The sequence below is a fragment of the Pinus tabuliformis genome, chromosome 1_2 (assembly GCF_031772625.1).
Source record: "Pinus tabuliformis cultivar Carrire ecotype Pingquan chromosome 1_2, CPIR1, whole genome shotgun sequence".
NCBI classification, from domain to species: domain Eukaryota; kingdom Viridiplantae; phylum Streptophyta; class Pinopsida; order Pinales; family Pinaceae; genus Pinus; species Pinus tabuliformis.
The window spans coordinates 236,109,877-236,127,964 of NC_142298.1; the positions used below are offsets into that span (position 1 = coordinate 236,109,877).

The 18,088-nt window shown below is 37.3% G+C and overlaps 1 pseudogene; it reads right to left on the reverse strand.

The window, feature by feature from the left end:
• Positions 1 to 2,108: 2,108 nt before the first annotated feature.
• The window catches only part of LOC149205255 (putative MYST-like histone acetyltransferase 1 pseudogene), a 35,014-nt pseudogene continuing 19,034 nt past the window's right edge, over positions 2,109 to 18,088 (reverse strand).

Below are 18,088 nucleotides of genomic sequence, written 5' to 3' on the forward strand. Positions count from 1 at the left end.
TGTCGCATGATTCTAGGAAACAAAAATCAAATAAAGACTAGAAATAAAACTAAATCTAAATATAATTGCAAGGTGTCTCAGATGTTTTGGAGATAAAGTTAAATTTCTTTGGAATGGAAATGATCAAAGGATGTCATTTGTTACTAGTTGCCACATATATCCATTTGATTTCTTTAGATTTGAATCTCTACTATTGATTCCAATCCTCTGCTTGTAAATGTGAGGTGGTTAAATTGCTTAAATATTGATTACAAATTCTAAACATAGAATGTTTCAAGATATTTCAAAATATTTAAATGATTAAAATAGAGTAGGTATCCAACTGGAATTTTCCTTTTGAATCAATTATACCGAACTACTTCCACTTGTAAAATTATAAGCCTGAAAAATCCTCTTAAAATCTCCTTCAAATCTGAAGCTGCCTGCAAAACTTGACTACTGATTATGTTCCTAAAAACTGGAATTTTTGCCACTTGTGTTTGTGATTTCTAATTTAACTACTTGAAATATGGGTTTTTATTGCCACGTGTGTCCCTTTGAAGCTCAAATGTTGGAATTAATCTGGACAAGATTGATTTTCCTTGCATTAAGAATATAGAGTGTGACCCTATGCATGTCGATTTTTCTCCACTGATCCTGCCATAGATGGACTTAAACTAGACTTATTGAAAGTTGTTGGATGATCTAGAGGAGAACACTTCAAAACAACTGAGCCATCATGGTCACAAATTTCATTTCCATGGTAAACAATATCAATCCTTCAATTTTTTTTACATCAATTTGAGCCACTTCAGATTTCAACCTTACTGCAATGTTTATTCAAGTAGTGTAAGTGTTGTGAGGGAAACTCCTGTATACATGCGCTAGAATCATTTTCCAAATAGAATTATAGGATTGCATAACTGATTTAAGACTCAATACATTCTACTAGAGATGGAGAATAACTTCAATATCCATATGAGAAACCCCATCTACGTTGAATTCATTATCTTTTCCTTACAATGAATTGGTATTCCAAGTTTCAATTGCATCCTGCATACCACGTATATGATCATGATCCGCCACATTTTCTACAATTAACCTTACTGCCTCTTTAGATGTCCTTTAAACAAATTCCTTGAAGATGATAAATTGAAAACTTAGGATGTTTTCAATTTTCACAAGTTGCAAAGTCATTTGTATTTTATTTCATGAAGCTTCTATTTCAATGCCTGATTTACTCGACCATAATTATTCACATATAGGAATGCATACTCTCCAAGGTGATATGGAATCATTCCATCTGTGGATTGATTTATGAATAATGTCTTATGAAGCATAAGGTACTGGGTACCCATGGCCAAATCATTGGATTCCTTTATATCAACAAAGGACATGTAGTGCCATTCAAATAGATGGCTAACTGTGTGCCAGCCAGTTTACCACCATGAAGGTTGCCTCAATTTTCCACAAACCGTGGAAATGTGCTATCATCATCCCTATGATTCTATTCGCCTCTAAAGATCTTAGTGACTTTCATTGTTGGACTTTATCTTATTCATTGGGCCTTTAACAAGGAGAAACATAGGCTAGAGATGCCCACACACTTACATTCTTATCATCCTCTAAATGCCCCCAAATCCTTTTCAAGTTGATCAAATGTAGGGCATGCTTCAAAATAAGTGATATATTTTCACTCCAAAGTGCTAAATTTCCATGACAAATATAGCTTAACCATGATCGCTTAACCTATAATAATACTTTTAGGAAAATATAAACTAGATTTCTCGAAATGAGAAAAAGAATTGCAAACAACATGTATGGTTCTTGCTGCAGAGTGTTCCTTGGAGAAACTTCTCATGGATATGTAGAATCTTCCATGCCAAGAAACCACATTGATAGGGGATAAGTTTTGTTTTCACTGTAAACAATGAACCTCCAAAATTATGAACAATTGTGTGACTAGGATATTTTTTTGTCATCAAACCATGTTGTAGGGGTTACAAAATCAATGGTGAAGCTAAGCCAGTTGAAGATGATTACATGCTTGTGCCCCATCCATCATTGGCACTTGAAAATTAAAGCTTCTTAGATAACCAATCTAACATTCTTAATTTCCAAGCTGTCATTTACTGTATGGTTTCCTTGGTAGCTACCATATCACTACATTCCTTGATGGAAATATTGCTCTTGTGTTTTTTTTTAAAATGTCGAGTGGGACCCTTGACCAGTAACCTTTGTAGCTTAATATAAATGCAAGATTAGACAAGGGGTGACCTAGGGTCCTAACCTTTTCTTCCTTCTTGAACAACTCATATGGAAAGGAAATTAGCAACTTTCCATGTCCTTTTTGTTGGTATGGAGGAAGCGCAAATATGCATGATAAATTATATATCGCTCCTCAGAATGATTCCCCTTTGAAAAGTATCCACATCCCCTCGATCATCACATTCAAAAAGAATGTAAAATAGGAACACATCCACATCATAGTAAAGAATGTGTCTTGTGGTCTAATAGCAACTTGGCCAAATAGCAAAGATTGTGTCCATACACCTTGTTCTTCTTTACACCGACCTCAAACATAACATAGAAAGTGTTGCATTCCGATAAATCTCATCTTCAGGTGGATGTTTAAGATCACATTTCCTCATATGCCGTTGAATTTTCTCCTTCCGCTTCATAAAATTGAGGAAAAATTCATAGAAATACAACTTCTCACAATTATTATATTCAGATGGAAATGGTGAAAAGTACCATGTCTCAATCTCATATCTTTCAAACTCTATTTTGTAATGTTCTTCAATTTTGTAAATTCTTTGTACTCACCCTGGCTCACAACATCAAGCTTGTTACCCTAACTTAGCATGAAATTGACCTTGCATCAAAGCACCAACAATAGTAATTCGGTCTTGAAATTTCCAGTAGAGCTTTAGGTGTCATTTTTTTGCAAATTTGTCTGTCCCAATGAATTGAATTGAAGATATTATGTCTATTGGATTCTATAGTACTTTCGTAGGTGCCCCCCATATATTCAACATCAGAAGCCTTCAGTATTGACCTAACTCTTTAATTATTCAAACACCATGAATATTAACAATATCAAATTTATGGTACTCAAGAAAACCACAAGTTTTATGCGGAGGGGGTAGAATAAAGAATAAAGAAAGAAATTATTTTAACGTCCATGAAGCTAAAGATAGCCTATGGGACATATTGCTTCTTCTTCTGCTTGATGTATTCAACCATTTTTTTGTGAAGCTTCACAATAAATGCTCCAAGCTTCTCGATAAACCCCTCACTAAATAGTTTGTCCCAAGAGCTAGATGCCAACATATCTGCATAATTTTTCCTGTTGTCTTTAAAGGCCTAACATTCTAAAATGAAATGTTTTTCTATTTCCACTTTTACGAAAGAACAAAAAATGCACTCTTTCCTCCGACACTTATTTTTGCCTTTTCTAGCACCCTGTTTCACAATGAAGTTGATGAGAATTAGTCCTTAGCTGAGCAATAAGAATTTTGTCTCTCCAAGAGATATTTGCCTCTATGTATGGTTTTGGTTGATGACTATGAGTGGGATTAATGGTTTCTGTGTTCTTTAGCTGGGAGTTACACAATTATCCTCAAAGTGCCATGTAATCAAAGGTTGTTTTACAAAACAACGCCTTGTGGAACCCCCCTCCATGTTAAATATCGGCTGACTTAGGGGGTCCACAATCGAATCTAAGCCACTGAACCATTGATCTCCAAGTGAAATTATCAACCATTCAAAATCGCTTGTATTTTAATCATTTGGATGGCCTCCATATTTTAAATCTCACGGAAATCCCTAGAGTTGTTCCTTTAGTGAAATGAAATGAAATGGGTTTTAATGAAGTCCATGAGATCTTACAGTCTAAGGAACCACCCACTATCACTTAATCCATATTCAGTTTTTTTTCTAGGTTGATTATACTATTATGGATCTTGAGTAAGAAATTATATGTTTTGTTAAGCCTTGTCTCCTCAAAACGCTCACTAAGGTTGTTCACCTTTAGGATGTTATCAAACTGACGACTGGTAACTTCATACGCTGCATACTCTTTTATAAAATTTCATTTTGTTTCTATGAACTCTTTGTTGAAAAAAATGCAAGTTCATTCTTCCCAATCTTCTTTAGGGACTTCCCATCTACCAGTTTCACATCTTAGATGATAGGAGATAGTCCTCAACCGAGTAATTAAAATTTTAGCTATTCCCTTGATTTAGGAGCTCAAATACTCTTTATCATCATGTTTTCACACTAGGGTAGATTATTTGACATAATTTGCTTTCTTTTTACCTACCTGCTTTGTCCATATGGCAGTCCTAAATTTTTATAACACCCTCCTTTTTATCTCCTCCTTAGCATGGGGGAAATCATGCAGATTTATGTCCCATTTGCCTAACCAATTTTTGTTTTGTTTCATCCACGTATTTTTCCGATTGTTTAGCTCTTCTTCAACAACCAATTTGGGCCACCGATTCTTATCCATATTTTCAACCTTCTTCAGGTAACTTAGCAAATGAATGATCGTTGACGCCTGAATTGGAAACTTACTAGCCTCAGCTAAAAGGATATCATATGGGACCATCGATTTAACTTTGAGGCTACCTATGATCAAGTTCTTTTGAATTCTTTTTATTTGTTTCCATTTGTGGCTTGACATGTTGCTCCCCCATATTTAACAACCATAGAGGATAACTCGCACCACTAATATACCAAAGAGGGTTTTCTTAGTCTTCCAATCCCATAGTTCTGTTTGTCTACACTTGTTTTGAAGGAGGTAAAAATATTTCCACCCTCCTTGGATTCTCTTTGATCTACATGTATCCCAGCTAAGCCTATAGTGAAAATCAATTCCTAAATACTTGTACTCATCTGCCGCCTCCAAGGGGCTTCCCTCAAAGATAAAAGTACCATGGCATTTCTTTCTGTTCAAAGAAAAAATCACGACTTTAGTTTTGCTAGTATTTGCATTCCCACCTCTTGACCAAAGAGTTACAGAGCTTTCAAGTGTTCTCTCAAACCTAGTGCCGATTTAGCAATAAGAATAAGGGAATATACATATAAAAGTAGTTTCACCACATAACTTACCAGTTGAGTGCCTTCTCCTTTGGTATTGTTTATCCACTCTTCAATTTTATCAATATATAAACCAAATAATGTGGTGGAAATAGGACATCCTTGTTTGACTCCTCACTATCAAAGCATTCAGACATGCCTTCCTTTGTTTTGATTTTGGCTCTAGCTCTCTCATAAAAGTTGTGAACAACTGCCCTATATTCATTTGGGACCTTTAGCTCTTCCATTTTGTGCCATAGTTTATCTCTAAGGATAGTATCGAAGGCATTTTTGAAGTCAACAAGGAAAAAAAATTCTTCCACACCTTGGTTGTCCCAAACCTTTTCAATCAAGTGTCTTATAGTGATGCAATGATCAATGGTAGAATGTTTAGGCCTGAAGCCAGCCTGTCCCTTTGCTCTTTTTCCCTCTTTTTTTGCCCATTCGTTGATTCAGGCTCTAGCATGCTCCCAATTTTTTTCCAAGAAAAGGGTTGATCATAATACTACGGTAGTTAGAAGGGCTATTGATATCTTTGATTTTGTGAAGAAGCCTAACAACACTGGTTATCAACTCAACCAGAAAGCTATATTGATTGATTCTATTAAATATCTCCTTGATGTGTGGGGCTAGAAGCTTTATTCCCCATTTTAAAAATTTTACATGTAAACTGTCAATATCTTATGCCTTGCCATTTCCCAGTTTTCTTTATACTTTGTTCAATATCAACAATCGAAAATAACTCTATTGAGGAGACAATTATGGGAGGCTTACTTTTCTCGTTTGTCCACTCATATAGAAGTTTTTCATAGTCTAACCATTGAGCCTCTGTGATATTGTTTTCTATTTTCTTTTTCTTTTGTTATAGTTCCTTCCAAAAACCCTTAGGATTATGTTTTCCCTAAGAAATTAATTCCTTCCTTCTTGAAATCACATGACTTTTGTTTCTTTTATTTTATCAATTGTTTATATATAATCTTGTTTTCTTTGCTTGACTTTTCTTTGAGAAATTTGTTCACGTCCTTGCATTCTTTATCATACCAAGGATTATCTAGGAAGGTATTTCTGATCCTCTTGATAGGCCTAGATCTCTTACATACCTTTAAATATTTATGTATTAAGGGGATGAACATACTACTGCAAACATATATTTTATCTCTTTTGTTATCCTTGCAACCCCTATTGTTGTTTTTCGCCAACTAGAGGTTTTCTTTAGGAGCAACCCTAAAGAGCTGTTGAATTTTCTTAGTTTAAGATAATTCTCCCTTGTTCTAAAAAATTCTTGTGCAAATGATGTGGATGTTCCCCCTTTCAATCTTCTTTATTTATACCAAGCTTAATAAGAAGAGTCAAATTGTCAAAGTCTAGCTCTATAGGGTAGCACTCAATATTAAAGTTCAACAACATCGAAATAGACCTTTGAGAGCATATACCATAGTCTAATGTGTTTTTCCTGTTATATGTTTTACAAGTAATACTATTGGAATTCGGCCAATTTTTCATGCCATTATATATAGCCATCTCATTTAGGATACAAAGGCATAATAGTTCTACTCCAAAGTGTGAAACCTTCCCTTTCCCATCTTGTGATGTCCTCCTCCAAGGGTGCTCTTCATTCTCTCTAAGCCATAGCGAATTGTTATCCTCTCCCATATCGCTTCCCAACTGAATAGATTGATTGTTTGTTGTTCTAGCATTAAAATCACCAATTAGGAATATTTCTCCCTTAGTGCTAAAGTTTGAAATATATATATTTTTTTATTGTTGCATATGGGTCTTCACTATCTAGGTTCCTTTTTTTGTAGAATTTTGAGCTTTTTGGAGAAAAATAACACGTAGCCAACAATATTGTTGCATCCATATATGTTATTTTCAGCCATATAAATTGTTTATTTGGGTCTTCTTTCTCCAATTTTATAATCCTGGTCCATATTTCTTTTATTAGGATTGTTATTCCTCCATGTCCTTTACCTAATTTTGTTTCTTCGTTTGAAACAAAGATTTTAGTGTATCATTCAAAGTTTAGAATTCTACATCCATTGTTTTTGTGTGTTTCCATAAGGGAAATAATGTCTTAACCCTCCTCTATGGGCCCCAACCCCGGTACCCTTCTCTATGGATAACCTCTGCAATTCCATCTTACCATGTTTAGGTACTCCCGTGGGGCCCTAAATCCCTATTTCTTGTGTGTTACTCCATCAGTGACTTGGGCTTTCCTATTTTTCAACCATGCCCACTTTCCTGCCTCTCTTACTGACTTTACTTTCTCCCATTCTTTCCTCCTTTCTTCTTGTTGGGCGAGTGTTAGGTCTTCATCTAAGTAGATATGAGTGCCTTTAAGAATCCCTCTATTATTTAAGATCATCACCTTGTCCTCCGTGCATCTTAAATTAAATCTCACATGTATATACCTTCCTACTCCCATAATCTTTCCTATCATGTTTTCCTATTGGATCGAGCCTATCCAATGCAACACCTCCTTGAGAAAATTTCCTTGCTAGAATATTTTTTCTCCCTTTTTCCCCAAAGTCTTTCAAACCCTTGATGATGATATTTGTTACTTTTTCTTATCTATCCCTTTCCTCTCTAATTTTTCTCTTGATTTGTTTTTCTATAATTTCCTTTTGCTCACTTGTTGTTTCTTTTACCACTTGGGCCTAGGATTTAGCCTCTTTTATTTTCTCCATTAACTTGTTTTCTCTTATTTCCATGTCTACCATTATCGACTAGAACTTTTCTATCTGAATTGTGCTAGCCACTCAAATTGGCTCCAATAATTTTTTTTCTATTGCTTAGTATATTCCATTTCTTGTTTTAAGTTGATCATCTCTTGCTGCCCCTTCTCCATTTTGTTTTGTAGGCTTCTTACCTGTTCCTTTAACAACTTGTTCTCTTTTTCAATCCTCCCTCTAGATTTTGTTATTGCTTTTCCTGGTTGTTTTCTTGTTGTACCTTTGCCTCTAAAATTTCAATCTTCTTTTTCATATTCATGAGTTCATTTACGTATAGTTATCGAGACCATACTAAAGGTGAGGTTGTAGGACTATATAAGTCTTTGTTTCTTTATTGTCCATCCTTACTCTTCCCTTTTGATGCAGGAGCATCGGAGCACCCTTTATTAAAATCAGAATCCAAAGCTGTGAAAGGGGAAAACATGGGCAATCATTGTAAACTGGGGCAAATTCTGTTAAAATAGAGCTAAATTGGTGGAATTGATAAGTCTTTAGAAGGATTGATTATATGTAATTATCTGCCATGTATGTGAATAGAAAGATTTAGGGGTTTTATTGAGTTATTTTAGGTGATTTTTAGGAGGAAATCATGGATATAGATGATATACACTTTTGTAATTTCCTATATAAAGAGAGTCTGTGTTGTGAGAGATAGATAGAAGGATACAATGTAGTCGCATGGCAATTTGTGATTCGGGCCATGAGGCCTTAACCTATAATCTAGCTATGTATATAATTTAAATATGTTGGTTATGTGGATTTTTTGTGTCTGTGTATTGTTTACATATACGTTATTTATCGTAAGTTGATAATTTGCGTGTGCGAGTGTAAGACAAAGTTCCTATGAAGTTCGCCTTAAACAAGTATGGCAGGTTAAATCTGTGTTATAACGTAATTCCACCGATAAGCGAACGAAGAAGAGTTTCAATCGAAACTAGAGTCGATTAAGTAACGCAGTAGCACTATTGGAGCTTCTAGATTGACAGATAATATTAGCGGAACGAGAGAACCCTGAAAAAAATCATGATAACCTGGAGGAACCATCATAGCTATCCAATCAGATAGACCCAGAAGATCCACCAAATCAAACGGTCATTGTGAGGTAACAAGCGCTGAAGTTTAATTCTAAACACGGATGTGAGAATTTATAAAACTGAGTTAATAGCTCAGTTAATCATGACCGTCCTCTTGAAGGAGTCAGATCAGATGGTAATCACATCGGAAAATGCATGGGACTTAATTCCAAAATCGTATGCGATAAGGTTTTATACAACAGGGTTAAAACCTCGTTGAGTTCTGGCCATCCAGACCATTCGTCAGTTGATTGATCAGATGGTAATCACGCGCAAACATGTGTGTGGGTTAACAAACCTGAGCGAACCCTATAGATTTATCAAAGAGAGTTTTAATTTATTTGGATTTCGGCCTTAAATGTTCAAAGAAGGACCGACAGTGATTGGTCGAGTTTGATGTGAAGTCCACCTATTAAAAGACTTCTGATATATATGTGTGTGGGCCCATAACCCACAGGTCCATGTGCTAATTTTGTAAAGATGCAGCTTTTCTATATCAAAGTAGTTGAGCTATCATCATTTTTGGTATCAGAGTAGAAGAAGATTCTGCATACAAAAGGAGGTACATTCATGTTGAATATTGGAAAGTTTATGGTCTTATATTGTCATACAGATAGCGGAAGAAGAAGGTGAGAAGATTGCAGCAACCTAGAACTAGGTGTGCTCAAATGGTTCCAAAGAAGAGAGAACCAGAGAGATGCTGAAAGACTAAGCTCATAGGAGAGAAGCTTGGTGAGGTGTCATGTAGCAAGGAGGACTTGTTACTGCAGAGGTTTTGTTGTAGCTCACAAAAAGATCATAAAGGAAATTCCACAGAGGATGAGGGTAGAATTGCTAAGGGATGGAGAAGCATATGACTAGGAGGTCATAAATTTTTGTACCTCAAGAGTCTAATGCAGGAGCATCCAAGCACCTTTCATTAAAATCGGAATCCAAAGTTGTGAAAGGGGGAAACATGGACAATCATTGTAAACTAGGGAAAATTCTGTTAAAACAGAGCTAAATTGATGGAATTGATAAGTCTTTAGAAGGCTTGATTAAATGTAATTATCTGCCATGTATGCGAATAGAGAGATTTAGGGGTTTGATTGAGTGATTTTAGGTGATTTATAGGAGGAAATCGTGGATCTAGATGATCCACGCTTTTGTAATTTCCTATATAAAGAGAGTCTGTGTTGTGAGAGAGAGATAGAGGATACAATGTAGTCACAGGGAGATTTGTGATTCAGGCCGTGAGGCCTTAGCCTATAATCTAGTTCTGTATATAATTGAAATATGTTTGTTATGTGGATTTCGTGTGTCTGTGTATTGTTTACATATACGTTCTTTATTGTAAGTTGATCATTTGCGTGTGCGAGTGTAAGATGAAGTTCCTATGAACTTTGCCTTAAACGAGTATGGCAGGTTAAATTTGTGTTATAACGTAATTCCATTGATAAACAAATGAAGAAGAGTTTCAATCAAAACAGGAGTCGATTAAGTAACGCAGGGGCACCATCGGATCGTCTAGATCGACGGATAATATTGGTGGAATGAGAGAACCCTGACAAAAATCGTGAGAACCTGGAGGAACCATCATAGCCATCCGATTGGATAGACCTAGCAGATCCAACAAATCTAATGGTCATCACGTGGTAACAAGTGCTGAAGTTTAATTCTAAAAATGGGCGCGAGAATTTATAAAACTGAGTTAATAGCTTAGTGAATCGTGACCGTCCACTTGAAGGAGTCAAATCTGATGCTAATCGCGTTATAAAATGCACGATACTTAATTCCAAAATCGGATGCGATAAGGTTTTATACAACACGGTTAAAACCTCCTTGAGTTTCAGCCATCCAGACTGTTTGTTGGTTGATTGATCAGATGGTAATCATGCGCAAACATGTGTGTGGGTTAACAGACCTGAGCGGACCCGATAAATTTATCAAAGAGAGTTTTAATTTATTTGGGTTTCGGACTTAAACATTGAAAGAAGGACCGATGGTGATTGGTCAGGTTTGATGTGAATTCCACCTATTAAAAGGCTTCCGATATATATGTCTGTGGGCCCATAACCCATAGGTCCACGTGCTAATTTTGTAAAGATGCAGCTTTGCTGTATCAAAGCAGCTGAGTTGTCATAACCTTTGTTTAATGTAGAGGTTTCAATACTAATTTGTTTTGTATTGTATGTTTCATAGGAAGAACATGCCTCTTTATTTTTTCCTTTGTTAGCTCCCTGGTCAATTTGTTTCACTATTAAAAGGTGCCTTATAGTTGTTGCCCCATATTTGCTTTTTGTTACTTTTGGTAAGATCATTATGAGTCTTTTTCCTGTCGTTGTTTCCTTTTCCTAGCTTCCCTGTGCTTTAATATCCCCAAATATTTCTTCTCATTTACAAATATCCACTTATCGATTGAGTTGTTTATGTTAACCTGCTGAAACTCTAGTAAAAGGGGTTTCTATTCCAAGTCATGATATGTCTCTATAGCCATTTTCACCATCTCACAACACTTTGGAGTCCATTTTACTAATCCAAGACTGTGAGGGGATATGTTTTCCACTGAAATTTGGTTTTTACTAGTAGCAAAACTAGAATATCCTATTTTAAAACTACCTTGACCCACTTCAGGCATGGACATGGCTTTAAATGGAATTTTGATTTTGTTTAATCCCTCTATTTTTAGCTCAAATTTATTTCTTTAACCCCACAAGAAATAAAAATATGAAATTCCTATTTCAAAAAAGACATTGAGAAAAATGGGGTAGACTTGTTCCCGTATTTTTGTGTTATGGTCCCACAAAAACACGCTCAGTCGAAGAAAGAATAACCCTTACTTGTGGTTGTAGATCCCTGTCCCCTTAGAAAACTTGGACAAAACTACTTTGTAGCTTGCATGCTTCTCGTTGGATGAATCGCTACTTCAGTATCACTACTTTGATGTCACCATAGCTATTGTTGTTGGCTCAGTTATCTACTCGGATAAGGTATTGCTTCTTGGTATGGTTGTTTCTCTGCATAACTTCTAGAGTGAGGTATCACCACTAGATGAGGTTTTTTCTCTATATAACTGATGAGCACCAGTATTATAGCAAGAATGATGCAACTCATAGGCTACCAAGTCTACTTATCAACCTGGGGTTCATACAAACTTGGAGGTGACAATGCTATATGCACAAGTAAAAGTGAAGGTCCTGCCTATTGTCATTGTTCATCCGGCGAGAGACCCTAGGGGTTCCAAGCTAGAAGTCTATAGAGTTGGAAGAATCTTGCTTCTTGGATGGAAGAAGAGCAAATCTACTCTAAGGGAGCTACTCTACTGCAGTAATGAAGAAAACAATATGTAATGCTAAATCACACCATATCCTGATTAACCATTTAAATAGCTATGCTAAGTAGAGTTTCTAAATCAACACTAAACAAATGCTACTATCTAAGCTTCAGAAGTAAAGAGCATCAAAACATACTAATGTGTAAGCAATAAAACTAAACTAATTCTGTTTTCACTTTTTTGGGTTTTTTAGGCAAAATGAAGTATGCAAATTAATTGTTCTTGTGGATGTGACAGGTGGATGGAAGGTGATTGAGGATGGCTAGAAGGTTTATGGAGTGGTTGTATGGTGTGGAAGGGTCCTAGGAGGCTTTTTTGACTTCCTAGAGGTTCCCCATTAATTCGGTCTCAAAACAGGTCATTTCAAGAAAACCTACAAGATGTACTAGAATACAGGAAACGTATAGGATACAATTGAGAGCTAATTGTGAGGTGTTGGAGGTGTTGGGAAGCTTGGAAAATGTGTATGATGAATGGAATGGGGTGTTATAAGGTCTAGGAGTAGTTAGGAGTCAATATCCAAGAAAAGCGATGGCTAGATTTGCTCAATGTAACTAGAGGAATTTAAATGAAAAATGATAAAAAAAACTAGTGAGGTTGATGGTGGAACAAGAGATGGCTAAGGTGGATGAAGTGGAAGGTGGCTACTAGTGATGAAGTCTAGGTATCCTCCTGAAGTACGTGCTTTGCTTAAAACATGTGTGTCTTCCAAGAACTATGCAACAAGATATATTTTCATAAACTAGAAAAGCATGAATCAATTGCCTATATTATTCATGAAGAAAGTTGTTGAAGGGAATGAAAGCATGAGTGAGATATTATTGCAGAAGTGGAGATGGAAAAAGATGACAATGAAATCTTCCTTGCAACATGAACCAAATACTGAATCGAAGATGACAAACTCCAAAGCTCATGCAAGAACTAGAAATCTATGTTTTTGGGGTTGTTGAATGGTCCCTTCCTCAAGTCATGGTCCGAAAGGGAGGAAGTGAGGCCGAGACACCTACTAACAACCTTATGGTGATCCTTTTTCTCCTTGCTAACCTTCTACTTGAAGGAAGTCACAAATGGAAGCAAACTATCACACAACCAATCTAATCTACACTACTGTAATGGAAATGCATCTACTAAGAAAATGAACAATTAAATTATGAATCTATACTAGCATACCTGTACAATAAAGAGGAGCCTTGGCTGCTAGGGTTGGGCCCTAACCCAAGAGCTTCAGCCCTCGAAGTTAACTCAGTGCTGGCTCAAAAAAAACTCATTCTTATTACCAAAACAATTGATGACATCAAAATTGTCACAAGTCTTGCAACTTGGAAATAGAGTAGATTTTTACAATCAAAACTCTGAATCCTACTGAGGTCCTAGGACTCTCTAATTATACATCTGAAGTCTCCAAAGACTTCCTTAAAATTAGGGAGGCTCGGCTCCAAAACTCGAGATAAACTGGTGCTTTGTCTTTCACTTGCTCGGCTGCCTTCTAGTCCTCATGATTTGGTTGTTTGCACTCCTAGCTGATGGAGGAATATTCGAATGGAGGGGTAGTAAATGAGGAGGATTTACATCCTATAATCCCTCTCCCTTGTCCCATTCGAGTTTTGACCATGGTCTTTGCCAAAATTCCTTGCTTTTATCCTTTAATACTGCATTAAATGCACATTAGACCACAAAGCAAAATATCCAACCCTAACTCATCCCATAAACAAAATATAATCGAAAGTATGCAATAAGTTATGAGAATAGTTGGTTTGACTAAGCTAGGAGGTGAATTAAGGGCCATATAATTACCCAATTATGAGGCTCATCATCACCCCCTACTGAAAGTGTTTCTCATCCTCTGAGAAACTTAGTCAATATCCATATCCTTCATGGATTTGGTAGCCTCTCTGACATCCCATTCCTCTACTCTGGTCTCTTATTCTTGTTCATAGAACCCTGCTTTATTTTCTACTTATTCCCACTGCCTCTTTTATTCTTCTTCTTTTCTCCCTTCTAGCATCGCTAAGAGTAGTGGTGGACTGAGTTTTAGGCCTATCCAATTGACCTTCAACCTTTGCATAAATTGATTATACATAGGTTTCCTGTTGAGTGCCTCTCTTAACCTTTGAGGGGAGTGATAATCTCTTATCTTCAAGTTGTGTGGTAGTGTGTTCCATATCCTTAGGCAAGCATGTATACTATCATCTCCTAGCAGCCTAAACATGTCCTCAAAGTGTGAAATTGCTTGCTCTTGGGCAGCAAGATATATAGGTGCCAGCTGAGGATCATTTGCAATCAAATTATGGGTACTGATGAGGGCCATTGGATTTTATTGTTCAACTCTGATCAAAAGAGGTTCATTTTGCTCTCTGGCCAATATTCTTTTCATCTCTACAACTATTGACTCTTCATGGTTCATCCATGGTTCCAAAGCCATTAATTGTAGATCTCCTAGCTTGGTATTAGGGTCCCAAACATTCATGTTTGTGAGGGCCATGTTGTGCAAATAAAACTTAGCCATTTTGGCCATATCCTCTAGTGTACTTTGATCACAAATATCAATAAACTGCCTATAGTCCTGAAATTGCCTAGTTCCCAACTCTGTGCTAGTGTCTTAATCTGAAACTGCAGCCATTGTTCTTTGAGGTGAAGAGCATAGGATTTATCTGGAATCCTACACTAGATGGCCTCCAAGGAGAGGCTAGCCATACATGGTAGTTGGTTCTCTCTTTCCTATAGTTGTGCCCTCAGCCATGCATTGTCTCTCTCAAGTTGGCTTCTCATTATTGCTTCTTTGTCCCTTAAGCCACTTAGTTCTTTTCCCATTTCTTTTAGTTTCTCTTCCATGTGCCCAATGTCTTCCACCCCCTTTGATTTGGTGATTTGCATCCATCGGTGGGTTCTGGCCCTCTCCTTCTCAAGTTGGACAAACAATGGGATGGAAAATGTTTGAGGTATTACCCTGCCTCCTTCAATAAACCAGTAATAGGATTCCAGGTTAGGTTGGGGGCTTGGTTCCTTTGTCTCTAGGTCTTATTCTTTTGTTTCTTGTTGCTCCCCTACCTTTCTTTCCCATTTTTGTGCCTCCTGTAGTTTCAGTAGAGTATCCTGTAGGACTGTTTTTGCTTCCTATAGGTTTCACTGTGGATCCTGTAGGATTGCCTTACCCTTTGAGGAAGTTGATCTAGTATAAGGCCTCCTTACATAGGTGATTGGTGACTTAGGGGAAGGAATTTTTTCTCTTTGTGTAGGGGAATCTTCAATCTCAATAGGAATTTTTGTTGATTTTTGTGGCTTCCCTTGTTTTATTCTTGTGTTCTTTCTTGTTCTAAAATATACTGGGCTTTGCCCCCTTCTTTTTCCTTTTTACTTAACTGGGGTACTGATAGCAATGAGGGAAGTTGCTGCCTCTCTCTTAGTGGCCTCTGGAGACACCCTAGGTGACTCCTCCTTATGTTATTTCCCCTCTATTTCAATTCCTTCTTCCTCTCTGTTTTTCCTGTCTTCTTCCTCTTGTGGATCTTCATCATCTCTATCAGTTTCTTCCTTAGTTTCCTCCTCTGTTTCATCATCATCCTCCTTCTCTTCTCCCTCTTCTTCTTCTACTTCATCATGTTCCTCTGTGTCAGCTTCTTCTTCATCCATCTCATCCTTATCTTGCTTTGTATCTTCCTCTTCCTGTTTTGCCTCCTCTTCACTGATAGTAGGACTAACATCATAAGTGAGGGTTTTGATGTCATCCTCTGCTGGCAAGTCTCTGAAGACTGACCATGTTATAGGGATTCTGAGGTTTTGGAGGGCATCTTCAATGAGGATCCTAATCAACCCATGGTGAGCTAATTGTTGGGAACTCCCTTCCTTCACTTTTTTGCCGGAGTCTATGAGTGATTGCAACAAGAAATAGGGTATGCTAAGTCTTTGGTGAGGTGGTGTTTATATCCCAAATATTAATTCCTCAAGGATCCTGAAATGATCGCCATAAACAACACTATATCTACCCCTCACATGAGATGTATTTGATGATTTAGTAGCCTACCTGACTCCATGGGTATGGCAGATTGTCCCTCCTTACTCCATTTTTGTCCTTAGTGGGTTCTTCACCTTCTAAAAAGAATTTCCTTTTTTCCACCTGGCTATCTCCTTTGTCTTCTTTTCTCCATGGAATTCTTGGGGAAGTGTGGTGACCCTATTGATGATATTTGGGGTGAGATATATAGTTAGGCCTCTTACTAAAATAGTGGCATGGATTCTATTGTGTGGAGTGAGGGAGTGATCAAATTCTTGAGCCACCTCATCATCATATCCTGTGAAGTTTCCGAAAAACCTCATCTAGTTGTGTCTTGTAAAGATTTCAAGAACTTGGGGGTGTTGTATTCTCACAGTCTTTGTGGGCTCTCTCCTATTAAACCCTCCTGTCATCTTATTGGTGAAAGTTGAGGAGAAAATGAGATGGTTGACACAATTTTTTTAAATGCAGGAGAAAACAAAGTTGACTATGTATGTAATTCACTAGTGACAGTTGCTAACTTCACTAGATTTTAGAGTATCTCTGGTTCATTTGCTTGCAAATGGGAATGAAATTTTAGAGCCTACCTCTTTAGAATGGTTGCAATGGACAATTCCTGTGATATCCCCTCTTGAATCCTTCTTTGCCTATCCTGTATACTATCTCTGTGTATCATATAGACTGTATCATGTAGGAATTTCTATGCATGCTCCTGTAGAAATTCCTCTGCAGAACAATGGATCTTTGCTTTCGGTGGGTGGCCTGGGTTATTAGAGTGACTTGAGTGAGGGAGTTTCGAGGAGATGAAATGTATGAATGCATGGGAACAATGTTTTATTTCCCTTTATGGTGTTTCGGGGTGAGGTGGCATGCTGGCAGCAGAGGTACATTTCCATTTTCAAACCATTGGTCCCCAATACCACCTCATCATTTCCCACTCCTTGTAATCAACTCCCACCTCGTAGATCCATAGTTTAACTTCTTTTTGTCCTACTCCTTCTCTATCTTTGAGTTGACTGTAGCAACATGTGAGAGGACACCTGGTTCTGCATGTGCTGACTGAACGAAAGTGGCCAAGTTAACTGGCCACCTTTTCACTTATAAACCAACTATCCCGTAACCTTTACAATTTTTTACTGCATGATGCATATGAGTGAGCGAGCAGGATACTTATTTGTGGTTTCGATGCCATGCTGCAGTTGTCAAAGATCAGAGGTATTGTGTTGTTTATTTGCTGCATGCCATTCTTCTTCCTCCTCTTGCTGTCTGCTAATGGTTTCTTGGATTATGCAGGTATCTGTGGCTGAATATATGATGCTACTACTACTATGGAGCTCTTGGATCATCCTAGTGAAGGCCTGTTGCTGGTGATTGGCATTCTGTGGGATACGCTGCTACAGGGTGTCCTGTAGCTACTTCTCCCTCATAATTCTTTAATCATGTTGTTGGCTGGGGCTGTGAGGATGGTGTAATGAATGGAAGGAAGTAGTAGGAGTGTGTGTAGAACAAAGGACACTTAGGTAATGCTCTTACTCCTCTCTATTTTCCTTTTTTTTTGCTTTTTTCTATGACTGGCAGAAACTGTTGAAACTGATCTTTTTTTTTTGTTTTGAATGTTGAGGGCAGGGATGATGATGGTGGACGAGGTGAGGTGTTAGATCATGCATAGGGTGAATTTTAGGGACCTAAAAAACCTATCATGTTCCCTTGTATTTCTTCCTATAGGGTTTTTGGGCCACTGTAATTCCTATAGGATCATCATGTAGGTTTTCAGGGGATCCTATAGAAAACACAGTCTTCGCATAAATCAAAGAAATGGGGTGGAAAAATGATAGAAATGATGGAGTGATGCATGGTAAGGAGTGGAGGAGATGAATATGTGTGAGGCAGGGTTCCCTTTGGATCCTATTTTTGCTCC